The 12,259-nt window shown below is 37.8% G+C and overlaps 1 pseudogene; it reads left to right on the plus strand.

Moving 5' to 3' along the window:
• Positions 1–1,302: 1,302 nt before the first annotated feature.
• LOC124971639 (tyrosine-protein kinase Fer-like) overlaps positions 1,303–12,259 on the plus strand; it is an 80,565-nt pseudogene continuing 69,608 nt past the window's right edge.

Below are 12,259 nucleotides of genomic sequence, written 5' to 3' on the forward strand. Positions count from 1 at the left end.
CCAAGATCATGCTTTCTAGGAGCAGACCCTAGCCAATGACTAATAAAAGTAGTGGTACAAAGGTCTAGCTATTTCTATCCAAAAGCAATCTGCTCCAGAATTCCCCCTTCAAACTGGCAGAAATTTGTCAGGTTTGCATCAAATCTCATGGCTCCTCCTGCCCAATCTTGTCTTCCTTCTCTGTTACAGGTATTACTCCCCAATAAATCTCAGTGTCTTTCTTTTTCTCCAACAACTCATCCTTTCTTCAATAATTGTCGCCGCCTGCGGCAACAGTCGCGTGGATATTGTTACCGCCTGTAGCAACAATTGCGCGGGTATTTATCAAAGGTGGACTGGAAACGAACTACTTCTACTATCTTTCTTAGTGGGCTGCTTTCTTGCTTGTTCATTAGTTTATAGAGGAAGAGATGCTTTGAGAGAAGAGAGAGAGAAAGGCTTTGCATAAGAGAGAGTCTTTGCTTAAGAGAGAATCTTTGTTTATGGGAGAGGCTACACTTTCAGAGATGCTACTTCTTTTTAGAGTTCTGCTGCTTCTTCTTAAAGGTGCATCCTACATCCTGTGTCCTAAAGGTGCGTGCTAGAAGTGCGTGCTAAAGGCGTGTCTATGGTGCATCCCGAGTACTGCGATCTGTGATCACAGATCACTGTGATCTGTGATCTGCCATCTGCCTTCTGCGATCTATCAGAGGTGCTGCTTATACTCCACCCAGCGATCTAGAGGTGTGGCTTATCCTGCGTTCTGCCATCTGCAACCTGCATTCTGTCATCATTCAGAAGTGCTGTTTATCCGAGGTGCTTCCTATAGGTGCGTGTCTTATATACCTAAGTTAGCCATTCAGCTTAGGATTAGCACAATTGAAGCACGCCCCTCAGTACCAATCAAGAAAGAATGAGGAATATCTGTTGACCACTAGCACAAAGGAGACATTAACTAATCAGGCAAAAGTAGATCACGCCGTGTTAACACTAACTATGCACCACCTCTTGGCTCAATGCCAGCCACCATCTTAGGGTTACCCAAACATGTCTTCTGCAAATAATCTCTTTTAAAGTAAAATTGTTCATCTTTAGTAATTCTGGCCCATACTCCAGGCATCGAGGACAGTATGTGACAGTAAGTGACCTCATGGTGGCAGAAGGTAGACGGTCCATCAAGATCTCAATGTGTCCTTTGGTTTCTCACTGTTCTCTGCTGTGCAGAGACTGGTCTGTGCTGCTTCTGGGATTGGTGGTCCCTAAGGTACAATACTCGCATTTCTGGGCATTATGCTGGGCAAGAGCTTACAACTAGAATCGATTATGGCCAATTTTGCCTTTGGTGTGATCATGACCTGGCCAATTTTCCAGCTAACTCGGTCTCACTGGAATCTTAAAGGTGTTATGGAACCCCCTTCCTGGAAGACTGCCTGTAACCCTCCTCTGGTCTTGCCCCAGGTACAGGCTATTTTGTCCCTGTCATGGTGACTTACTCTTGTAACCTCAACAGCCATAGTGTCTGCTGCCTTGAAAGTATAGGAGGATGTCAGAGTCTGTGATTCCATACTCCACCAAGGGCACAGCTCTGAAAACCTAAACTCTGGTTCTCTCTCTGCAAAACCATTCTTGTCTACCAAATTTATTTTGTATCATGTGTAGTTACCTCCTTCCAGAGTCCTAAACTAGAAAAAGGACAGATCCCTGTTTACTGTAGAACTTTGGCCCAATAATGGGAGATTGCTTAATCCCTGACTACATTTCATCTCTGTCTTGACCTCTCTCTATCCTCCTTCCTTCAATCCAGAATAATCAGAAATAGACTTTATAATCCCTCTACCTATTCTTGCCTGACCAAAAGGGCCCTCAGGTTAAACTTTATGATTAACATAGCCCAGGATTTCTTTATAAGATAAAGAAGAGAATAAAGGAATTTAGAAAACCCCTTTCCCTCTTAATAAAGTCTGGAATTCAGGTCTGTTTTCTTGCTTTGAATCTGAAAATTCTGTTTTGAAAACCAGAAATGAAATACTGCTTTTTTCTCTTTTAATTCTTACTATATAAGTCCTGATTCTACCCTCCTCTCACCATCCCTGAGCAAACAGATGCTTTGAGCCAACTAGGCAGAAAGTCATGTATCTGAAAAAGCAAAAGAGGAAAGCACATTCATATATCTTGAGAAGAACAAAAGAATTTGTCTGGACTGGGGTTGTGACTCAGTGGTAAGGTGCTTGCCTAGCACGTGTGAGGCACTGTGTTCCATCCACAGCACTGCTTATAAATAAATGAATAAAATAAAGGTATTGTGTTTATCTACAACTACAAAATTTTTTTAAAAGAGTATGTCTATTACTTAATTTACCTTCATCTAGACTTTTCAGGTTTCAGAGCTCTGATTCTATTAATATCCTATAAGTAAGATATTTAATTAAATGATAAATCCACAGGCCTCGATATGAGAGGAAAATTACACATTCAATCATCACAACAAGCCTATGATGTAGATACTCTTGCAAATAAAGAAACTGAGGCACAGAGAGGTTAAAAAAAACTTGCTAAACACAACTTATAAGTAGCAGTATACTTTAATTGGGCCATCCTGCTGATGCAACATTACAAACCAAGGTGATGCACACCTAACACTAAAATTTCAAGCCTGCTCATGGGCTCATTTCCAGAGGCAACAGAGCCAACAATATTTCACTTAACCTCTTTTGAACATTCCTTCTGACAAAATTAACATTCCAGGATCTTCCACAATCTTGATTGGAAGCTCTAAAATTGACAAATGTTTTAGTGAAAAGCAAGGCCCCTCTGAAAAGGCTCAAGCAATGAATGTCATACCATGGGCTTTCCCTTGTTCTCAACCTCTATCTTCAACCCCACCCTCATAGGGACCATACCTTAATGCTGATCACTTCATTTGTTGAAATATAAAACCCAAAACTATCGAGAGGAACAGTTTTCGAGTCTTAATGTGGCTTTTCCTTCTTCTGCCTTTTCTTGAGGGATTTACTTTACAGGCATAAATATGAAAAATACAGATCACATATGATGATTTACAATTATTAAAATTAAATAAGAGAAAATCTTTGGCATTCACATTCATTTTCTTATTCAGAAGAGACATCCCATTCTACTGATTGCAATATAAATAAGTTTGGAATAATGATTGTGATATTCCATTAAACTAATGGATTCAAACTCATAAGTCATTTTTATGGATAAAATTTAAAATACTGTATTAATTCCAAACAGAATACATTTGCAGTTTGTTCCAGGAAAACAGATTACATGTAATGCCAACAGTCATTACTTCCTGGTGTTATTTACCTGATCCCAATTTCCTATCTAATACCATCGTGTGCGTAATGAATAATGCACTATGTGAAATGTACACCATGCAAAAACACATTCTATATATAGTACAGTAATTCATACATACATCACCTAATAAGATAATTTGTATTTCTTCCCTGTCTCCCACCTCCTTCCCATTATTTTTAATCTAATATACACCTGGAAGAAATATTTCAGAGGCAGAGGAAAGGAAGTCCAAAATGAGCAAATTTTTCATTTATTTATTATAGAGATATAAATGAATATATAAGTAATCACCATCCAGATCAAGACATGGAAAAGTTTTCAGCACCCCAGAAAGCTTCCCTTCTATCCCCAGGAGGTAACCACTGTTCTGATTTGTATCAACATAAAGTAAGCAACTGTTTAAAAATGCAAATCCAGTGTTTAGAAATCCCCTACAGTGAAAATTGAAGTTATTTGTCACTATGGGGGAAAAAAAAAAACTCAGTCAAAAGTCCAGCACTATTTTGGGGATTGTTTTCATGTTCTCCTTCTCCTTCCTTGCTAAGCTGCCAAGGCTGGCTTCAAACTTGCAATACTCCTGCCTCAGCCTCCATGGTAGCTGGGATGACAGGTATGCACCTCCCTGCCAGGCTCAAAACTCTTAACAGTGAGGCTTAACAACAATAACTTTCAGTTTTTCAGGAGGTTAACTGAGTAGTTCAAAATTACCCAAACCTCTGATCTTGCTTCTTCCTTTAGAGTTTTCAAAGCAGTTCTTTTTTTGTTTTGTTTTCTTTTTAAATTCTTGCCCTCCCCCACCCCTCATTCTGCCTGCTTCCTTGCCACCTCTCACACCAAGTAGCATGCTAGAGCCTGTTTGTAAGGGCTCTTGATAACTCATGGCACAATATATCTTCCTAACTCCACATTCAGCGATATTCAATTGGCAGTTTAGAGTTGGCCATGGTGGAAGTGTTTACACTTGGAAATTGACAAATGTTACAAATCAGGGTCTCACAGGCCCATGTGATGATTGCTAAACATTTACTGGCACACTACTGAGCATCATGCCACATACAAATATATTCAAGTCATGTCAAATTGCTTCAAAGAGCTCTGGGGAGAGAAAATGCTACCCAATCACACAAAACAAAATCAACCACAGAAAACCTGGTAGGAACAAGTTTCAATTCAGCCAGTCTTTTCCGGTTTCACAACCAGACTACCTTTGGTCATGGTTTGGTTCTGCAACAATTGGAACTTGTGAATGAGCTCCACAAAATTGAAATACTTAGAGAAGTCTTAATTGAGATAAACTGACACTAATCTTGCCTGAAATTTTTTCCCTTAGTGACATAATAGCATATTTCAGAAATAGTTGAAAAGTCGCTATGTGGAACAGGAGCCTAGTAACTCAAGTCTGTACTACGATCTCTGTGTGTTCTACGTGTTTTGATACACATGACACTTTGAACCTGACAGTAAGTCCACTTAGGTCAGTAATAATGTCTTCTTTCTATAAATTCTTTGCAGTTCCCAGCACAGTGTTAGGTTTCAAACAGATGCCAGGTAACAATGCGTTAATTTCACTGTTTCCTCCCCTATTTCCTTCTCCATCCCATACCCCTAATCACCTTCCCCACACTTTAACGGAGTTATTCTCTACCATCTCCCTAATCCACTCAGTGACACAAAATCAACCTTACCCCCAAAATTAAGATGTATGCCTAATTAGAATAAGCTTTACTCCATACATGTATAATATGTCAAAATATACTCTAACATCACGTATATCTAAAAAGAAAACACTAAAATTAAGATGTATGTTAGAAGTATAGTGTATTTCAGGAATAGAGTATATTCATTTGACAAACATTTGGGGACAAACATGAAGGGCATTGCTATAAATTTTCTAGGTACTCACGAAGATAATTTAGACACAAACCTTGACTTAAAAGGCAAACAGTAGAGTAGATACATATGTAAGAAACTTATATATGCAGGAAAGTGATCCAGAAAAAAAAATGCTATGGGACTTTTTTTTTTCTTTGGTGCTGGGGATTGAACCCGGGGTCTTGTGCATGCGAAGCAAGCACTCTACCAACTGAGCTACATCCCCAGCCCCAATACTATGGAACTTTAAGGAGGAAGAGACTACTAGGATAGTTTCGGGGCAGGCTGAGTTGGAAGCAGAGGTGGAAGAGAAAATAACAAGCAGGAAAATACAGAGTGTATTGGTCCAGAGTATAGAGTGTGGGAAGAGGAATAGTTTAAGATGAAGTTGGAAAGTATGGGTCAGATTGTAAAAAGATCATCAATATTTTGATAAGGAGTTCAAGTTTTACCTTCATTTTTGCATTACTCAAAATGTGCCAGATTGTACTACAATAAAATCTACAAAATAAGTGCCTTAAACAGATGAATGGATAAAGAAAATGTGGTACATATACACAATGGAATATACTCAGTCTTAAAGAAGAATGAAATTATGGCATTTTCAGGTAAATGAATGGAACTAGAGAATATCATGCTAAGTGAAATGAACCAATCCCAAAAATCCAAAGGCCAAATGTTTTCTCTGAAAAGAGGATGCTGATCCATAGTTGGGGATGGGTAGGGAAGAATGAATGAACTATGGATTATGCAGAGGGGAGTGAGGGGAGGGGTGGGGTTGTGGAGATGGGAAGGATGATAGAATGAGACAGACATTATTACCCTATATACATGTATGATTACACTACTGTGTTATTCAACATGATGTACAGCCAGAGGAATGAGAAGTTGTGCTCCATTTGTGTACAATGTGTCAAAATGCATTCTACTTTCAAGTATAACCAATTAGAACAAATTTTAAAAAATTAAAAAGTGACTTAAAACAAGAGGATTGATTTCTTACTCATGCTACATTTCCATTGTGAGTAGTATGAGGGTCTCTCACTCTTGGACCCAGGTCTACAAAGCAGCCACCATCTGGAGCCAAAAGGACCGAGAATGGGGCAAATCATTTACTGGCTCTTAAAACTTCTACCCCAAGATATCTTGCACCACTTCTGCCCACATTTCATTTGCCATAGTAAGTCACATGAGCACACCTAACTTAGGGGGTGAGAAAGTGTTATCCTACCATGTATCTAAAAGAGTGGAGAGCCAGATAGAGTTAATAGAGAGCATTACTGACTAACAGAACTTTAAAAAGGCAATGTATAGGCTCATGTACAGATTGTAGAAAGACTAGTTTAGCAGCAAGTTTTGGATGGATTAGAGGGAGAATCACCTGGAGGCAGGACACCTGGTCAGGAGACTGGTGCACTATGCTAGGGGAGAGATGGTAATGGGCTATTCTACAGCAAGATGGGAGAATTAGAGAAAAGGGAACTGATATATGAGATACTCAATGAGATAACAAGGAAATCCATAGGCATAACCCTACTGACCCACCTTCTGCAGCCATGCCGCACCTGCCTACAGTTGACACCCAGTACAGTAGTCCTTTCAAATTATTAATCCATCAAATTAATTAATCTACTGGTTAGGTTACAGTTCTCATAATCTAATCATTTCACCTCCACATGATTTATTCAGGAGCTTTGGGGGGAAACCTCATATACAAACCATAACACTGACCAACCAATATATTTGACAGAACACAAAGTAGAGAATGGGTTGTGAAATATAAGCCTGTGTTGTCATAATTCATGTCTATCTGATATTTGACTACTGACTAGACAAAGGTAAATTGGAATAGTCCCTGTTTTATTTTATTTTCTGTTTTTTAATTTCATTTTCATTTTTCCAATTTATTACCTGCCACTCAGTGACATTATTCCACTGTTGAGCATGACCACAGGAACCAAGTTTAGAAAAGGCTCTACTAACTAGAAACTGCCTTTATGGGTTGACTTCAAAATATGGACTTAGTAGAAAAACTAAGTTCAGAGAAATGGGGGACCATTTTGGTGACTGCTGTGAAGAAGTCTGAAAAATTAGCACAACTTTGACAGAATGGGCTGAAACACTGCAGAATGAAAGTCTCAGATCTAAGCTGCCTTCATAAAGGAATTCAAATGCAACTATCATCTCCAAGATTTACGTTAATGCAAGTTTCATTGCACTTTAAAGTTCAGACATTTGAGCAACAAAATGCAGGGAAAAAACACAGAAATGAAATGAAAGTGGGTCACAAGGATATTCATATTTAATAGGGTTCAACAAGCAAGTTGTAGACAAGTGGCAACCCATATTTTATAGGCATTAAGCAAAGTGAAATATATTAGAAAATGTTCACATGCTACATTAACATTTTTAGAGCACTTTATAAAACAAAAGTTTTTAAATCTAATTCTGGCAACAAAATATTTGAAAATAAATCAGAAAATATTCTATATGCAACAATATTGTAGAAGAGAAGACGGGGAGGAAAAAGAAAAATATTCTAGTTAGTGAAGAGCTATTTAACACAAGCAAAGTAGATCCATTTAAAGTGACTATTATATGTGTGTATTTATACTCAGAAACATTCATATCACTACAATTTTTGAGTGCTTACTATATAACAGGCATCATATTATGCAATTTGCATACATTATCTCAATCCTTTCAATTTCCTTTGAGAAGCTCTCTGTGGGTGCTTAGGTCTACATCTAACTTTCTATCATCTTCCCTATACTGCTAGGATTGGGCCAAAAGTCTCTTGCCAGCTAACTTCTGGCTAGCTTTTACTTCTAGAAGGTCCTTGTACAAGATAATAAAGTAGGAGAGAACAGGGAAGCATTAGGCACTTGACTTCTGCAGTGGAAGCACCAAGTAACTGCAGGTGATTCTGGGCTCCAGAAATATCTATTTGATCAAGGAGTCCCAGCAACTTTGTCTGTGCATACTCATAGAATTTAGGCATTTCCAATTTTCCTTGTCTTTGCTACCCCAGTCTTGGAGAGCTGTGCCTTGTAGCAGTTATCAATACCCAGGTAATACCAATGTGAGTCTTTTGCACCTTCAGCCCTTCCAAACTTTTGTAATCAATTTCCTGAGATTAAATTAACCTCTGTTTGAAACACCTAGAGGGATATTGGGGTTTTCTTCAATGAATACTGTTACGTCATTTAATCTCTTCAACAACCCTTTAAGGTAGGTACCATTATCATCCCAACTTCAAACATAATCCCATTATCACTTGGTCTAACCAGTTATTTAGATACAAATGAATTCACATTAATAGCCATCATCCATATTTCCTCTTTTCATCCCTTTCTTCCCTCTTCCTCCACACTCCAGAATGTCCACTACCACTTTGAAAAGTTTCCCTCTCCCCAGTATTTCTGGGAATCTTTAAAGGGGAGTCTTACATTTCTTTCAATTTATTCAAGACTTTAAATTGCATGTGACAGAGACCTGCCTCAAATTAGCTTAAACAAAAAAGTAATTTGATTGGCCCACATGGCTAAAAAGAATATTGAGTTAGACCAGAGAATTGAAGGAAGAGATACAGAAACAGAGCCTAGGGGAATGAAACTTAATGCCATCAGGAATTTCTCTCTCATCATCTTTTATGTCAGCATTTTTTCTAATTGGCATATTGTCCTTTGTCACTGGCATCTCCAACCCTGCACCCTTGCAGTATGGTCACAGAGGTTAGACTATATTTCCTTCATCTGGAAGTGAAGAAATCAGGGCAAGACTTCTGGTTAATCATTTTAGATAATGTACTCATCCCTGAATTTTATTCTGTTTTGCTCTTTTATTTTCTTAGAAAGGGAACAAAGGCACAACATGACACCTGAGGGAGAATGAGAAAACCTGTTGGGCAGTAAAAAGCAAAAACAAACACAGGCCACTACAGCTATTATTACCATCCAAGCTCTGATCCCACCACCACCCCTTGTCAGTGGTCACTGCCTGAAAAGCCAGTTGATTTTCAGACCTCTATTAAACCACAGAAAGGCTATAGCATTCATTCAAACTGATCTCACAACCATGTGGTTTTTTTTCATTTGGTCAACAGTTTCTTTCTCCCTAGTATAAGGTTCATCAGTACATGGATTTTTGTCTCTTATTTACTGTTCTTAAGGTTAGCTAATTACATATTTATTTGTTTATGTATTATAAGATATACAGAAAACTTACCATTTTAAGTATACAGATCTATGGTATTATTTTCATATTGTTGTACATCATCACAACCATCCATCTCCAGAACTTTTTCACCTTCCCAAACTGAAAATGTGAATGTGTACCCATTGAACTATAACTCCCCATTTTCCTCTTCCCCAGTTCCTGGAAACCACCATTCTACTTTCTGTTTCTAAAAATTTGACTACTCTGGAAACTTCATATAAGTGGAATCATACAGTGTTTGTCATTTTGTGACTGGCTTATTTCACTTAGCATAATGTCCTCAAGGTTCATCCATGTTATAGAATGTGGCAAGATTTTCTTCTTTTTAAAGTTTGAATAATATTCTATTGTACATATATACTACATATTGTTTATCTGTTCATCTATCAATGAATATTGGGTTGTTTCCATATTTTAGCTATTGTGAATAATGCTGCTATGACCATTGGTGTACAAATATCTGAGTCCCTGCTTTCAATTCTTTTGGGAATATGCTATTTTAGTCGACCTTTGCATTGCTGCAACCAAAACACCTGATAAGAACAGCAGAGAAGAGGAGAAAACTTTATTTTGGCTTACACTTTTAGAGATTCAGTCCATGATCAGCTGACTCCATTGCTCTGGGCCCAAGGTGAGGCAGAAAATCAAGGTGGAAAGATGGGGTAGAGGAATGCAACTCAGGCCAGAGCAACCAGGAAGCAGAGCTTCACTTACCAGGGACAAAACATCAACCACAAAGACATGCCCTGAGTGACCTACTTTCTCCAATCACACCTAAACTGCCTACAATTACTGCACAGTTAATCCATATTAGTGGATTAACCCACTGATTAGGTTACAACTCTTTCTTTAAAATTTTGATTCATTGCACACAAATGGGGTACAACATTTCATTTCTCTGGTTGTACACGGACTCACACCATTTGTTTAATCATACATGTACATATGGTAATGATGTTTGTTTCATTCTGTTTTCTACCTTTCCCCCCACCCACTCCCCACCTCTCATTTTCCTCTATACAATCCATACTTCCACCATTCTTGCCTCCCCATGCCATTATGGATCATCATCCACTTATCAGAGAAATCATCCAGTCTTTGCTTTTTGGGGATTGGCTTATTTCACTTAGCATGATATTCTCCAACTCCATACATTTACCTGCAAATGTCATGATTTTATTCTTCTTCATGGCTGAATAATATTCCATTGTGTATGTATACCACAGTTTCTTTATCCGTTCATCTATCGAAGGGCATCTATGTTGGTTCCACAACCTAGCTATTGTGAATTGAGCTGCTATAAACATTGATGTAGCTGAGTCACTGTAGTATGCTGATTTTAACTCCTTTGGGTATAAAACAAGTAGTGGGATAGCTGGGTCAAATGGCAAATGGTGGTTCCATTCCAAGTTTTCTAAGGAATCTCTGCACTGTTTTCCAGAGTGGCTGCACCAATTTGCATCCCCACCAGCAATGTACAAGTGTACCTTTTACACTACATCCTCACTAACACCTATTGTTGCTTGTATTTTTTATAATAGTCATTCTAATTGGGGTGAGATGAAATCTTAGGGTAGTTTTGATCTGCATATCTCTTATTACTAGAGATGTTGAACATTTTTTCATGTATGTGTTGATTGCTTGTAGATCTTCTGTGAACTGTCTGTTCATTTCCTTAGCCCATTTATTGATTGGTTTATTTGTATTCTTTGTGTAAAATTTTTTGAGTTCTTTATAGATTCTGGAGATTAGTGCTCTATCTGAAGTGTGTGCAAAGATTTTCTCCCACTCTGTAGACTCTTCATATTGTTGATTGTTTCCTTTGCTGAGAAAAAGCTTTTTAGTTTGAATCTATCCCAATTATTAATTTCTGCTTTTATTTCTTGTGCTTTGAGAGTCGTTTTAAGGAAGTCTGGTCCTAAGATGACATGATGAAGATTTGGACTTACTTTTCCTTCTATTTGGTGCAGGGTCTCTGGTCTAATTCCTAGGTTCTTGATTCATTTTGGGTTGAGTTTTGTGCAGGATGAGAGATAGGGGTTTAGTTTCATTTTGCTGCAAATGGGTTTCCAGTTTTCCCAGGACTATTTGTTGAAATAACTATCTTTTCTCCATTGTATGTTTTTTGCACCTTCATCTAGTATGAGATAACTGTATTTATGTGGGTTTGTCTCTCTGTCCTCTATTCTGTACCATTGGTCTACATCTTTATTTGGGGTGCCAATACCATGCCATTTTTGTTACTGTTGCTCTGTAGTATAGTTGAAGTTCTGGTATTGCAATATCACCTGCTTTGTTCTTCCTGCTAAGGATTGTTTTAGTTTTTCTGGGACTCTTATTCTTCAAATGAATTTCATGATTGCTTGCTCTTTTTCTATGACTTACATCATTGAGATTTTAATTGTAATTGCATTGAATTTGTATAGCACTTTTGGTAGTATGGCCATTTTGACAATATTAATTCTTCCTATCCAAGAACATGGGAGATCTTTCCATTATCTAAGGTTTTCTTTAACTTCTTCAGTGTTTTGTAGTTCTCATTGTAGAGGTCTTTCACCTCTTTTGTTAGATTGATTCCCAAGTATTTTTTTTTTAGGCTATTGTGAATGGGGTAATTTTCCTAATCAGAAGCTATTTTGAAAATCTATACTTCTACAAAATAGAAAATCTCAAAGCCATCGACAGGTTTCTAGAGACATATGATCCACCCAAACTGAATCAGAAAGACATACACAATTTAAATACTTCAATTTCAAGTAATGAAATAGAAGAAGACTTCAAAAGACTACCAACCAAGAAAAGGCCAGGACTAGATGAATTCTCAGTCGAGTTCTGAAAGACCTTCAAAGAAGAACTTATTCCAAAA

Source organism: Sciurus carolinensis, chromosome X, assembly GCF_902686445.1.
Source record: "Sciurus carolinensis chromosome X, mSciCar1.2, whole genome shotgun sequence".
In the NCBI taxonomy this organism is placed as follows: domain Eukaryota; kingdom Metazoa; phylum Chordata; class Mammalia; order Rodentia; family Sciuridae; genus Sciurus; species Sciurus carolinensis.